Source organism: Pinus tabuliformis, chromosome 8, assembly GCF_031772625.1.
Source record: "Pinus tabuliformis cultivar Carrire ecotype Pingquan chromosome 8, CPIR1, whole genome shotgun sequence".
Lineage (NCBI taxonomy): Eukaryota > Viridiplantae > Streptophyta > Pinopsida > Pinales > Pinaceae > Pinus > Pinus tabuliformis.
Window position 1 is genome coordinate 1,112,446,962 of NC_142294.1, and position 2,551 is coordinate 1,112,449,512.

Here is a 2,551-nt window from a genome sequence, read left to right on the forward strand (position 1 = left end):
TGAGGAAAACATACATGCAAATCGGTACCTGCAAGAAAAATATGTTGTAGCTGCAGATCCCGATGTCCTATTGTGCTTTCCTTCTCTCCCTTTGCCTTCTTGCTGCAAAAATCCAAGTATGACACACCCTCCAAGAGTGCTCCAAGAAAAATCTAAGTATCCAAGAGTATAAGACAGAGAGAGAATAATGAGAGAGCTCCAAAACTGAATTGACAAAAGGTTACCAACTGATTCTTAGAAGCCTTTTTATGAATGAGGCCTCTATTTTCTTCATTTTTCATTATTTTTCTCCTCACATGCAACTTGTGACCTTGAACCTCCTTTTTTTCCTAATTTCCATTATTTTCATAAATAAATGTGCCAAAATGCCATTTTTCCTTTACAAAGCCTTAGCCATTAATAACCAAATGAACACCCACACTAGGATGTCTTGCTCAACATTCAGTTTGGAATAAGTGTCCCATCAACCGTGGTTATTATTTTTGCCTTTATTAACTTTTATTACACGAAATTTTCACCAGGGCTATTACAGAACCCTGCCCCTTGGGGGAACACTGTCCTCGGTGTTCAACAACACCTATAACCACAAAACTGCCGTAAGCAAAATATACTGCCGATGGAGCTTTATAACTTAGCTCAATTCAATATTTACAATGATCAACCTACTGAGAAGCAAACCAACATGAAAACATAACAACATAACATCATAATGACATGACACCCATACCGCTTAGTGGAGCTTTATAACATATCTCATGACGATATTTACATCCACATGCATATATACATTTACCAAACATCACCAAAACATGTACCAAAACATCATACCAAAACTGCTTTACCTCAACAGGAAAACAAGGAAGGATACATAGCCCGCATCTGATTCGCCATCTCCCATGTAGCTTCATTAGGCATAAAGTGTTTCCATTTCACCTTAACCTGCTCGATTGCTCAGTTCTGGAGCATGAGCACATTTTTTTGCAATATACACTCAGGCTTCGAATGGAATTCTCCATATGGTTCCACCTGCAATACAGACCAGTCAATCAAATGATCAACATCTTTAACATACTTCTTAAGCAATGACACATGGAAAACATCATGGACTTTAACTGTCGGAGGTAGTGCAAGTCAATAGGCTACTGGCCCAATCCTCTCAACAATACTGAAGGGTCCACAAAACTGTGGTGCCATCTTGGCACATGATCCAATCCGCAAGGAGCTCTTCTTTGGTTTGATGTGAAAATACACATATTCCCCAACATGGAACTCCTTAAACAACTTGTTCTGATCTGTATAGATCTTCCAACTATCTTGTACTGCCTTTAGATTCTTCTTGATTACCTGCATTTTTTGTTCCATGTTTGCCAACATATCTGGTCCAATAAGTACCCCGTTCACTGGATCACTCCAACTGATGGGATTATCACAACTCCATCCATACAATGCCGCGAGTGACTCATCCTCAATGACTCCTGATAACCATTGTTGTATGTGAACTCAACCTAGGGAAGATATTCTTCCCACTTTCGCTGCCGATCCATCACATACATCCTCAACATGTCCTCCAATATCTTGTTGACCCTCTCTGTTTGTTTATCTTTTTGCGGATGATAAGTTGTACCAAAGGCCAACTTGATGCCCAAACTTGCAAATAACTCTTTTCAAAACTTGGAAGTGAACTTTGCATCCCTATCTGACACGTTCTTCTTCAGAACACCATGCAATCTAACCACATCTCTAATGAATACCTGTGCTACATCACTAGCTGAGAATGTAGACTTCATTGGAATGAAGTGTGCAACCTTTGTCATCATGTCCACAACAACCATGATGTAATTGCATTGTCTCACTATCCTCGACAAACATATGAATTCCATGGAAATGACCTCCTATTTCCACCCTGGAATCGCAATCGGCTGTAGCAGTCCACCTGGATGTTTACATTTTGCCTTCACACAATGAAAATCAAAACACCTAGCCACAAACTCTGCTACATCCCTCTTCAGGTTCGACCAATACTAAAATCTCTTCATTGCTGTCAGTGTCTTCTAATAACCCGGGTGACCTGAATATGGTTTTGCATGAAACTCCCTCAAGATCACCTTCCTGAGTTCATTAATTTATGGCACATATACCCTGTCTCTGAACCTAGCCAATCCATCTGCTGTAAGACAATAATCCACATCCCGTGCACTTGCACCTGTACCTATATTTTTACCACTACTTGTACCTGTACATGTACCCGCACATGTATTATAACATGTACCTACACATGTACTATCACTTGTACCTATACCAGTACTCTGCTGCAACCTGTGCATAATCTCCATATATCTGACATCCTGCTGACCTGCCTGCAAGATCCTATCCTATAAGTCTGTCCCATAGGAGCTCATGGTTGCTAAGTGATTTACCTGTATCTGCCTACTAAGAGCATCTACCACTATGTTCTCTTTTCCTTTGATGTACATGATCTCAAAATAAAATTCACTGATCGTAGCCAACCACCAAGACTACCTACCATTCAGATTTGGTTGGTCAAATAAAT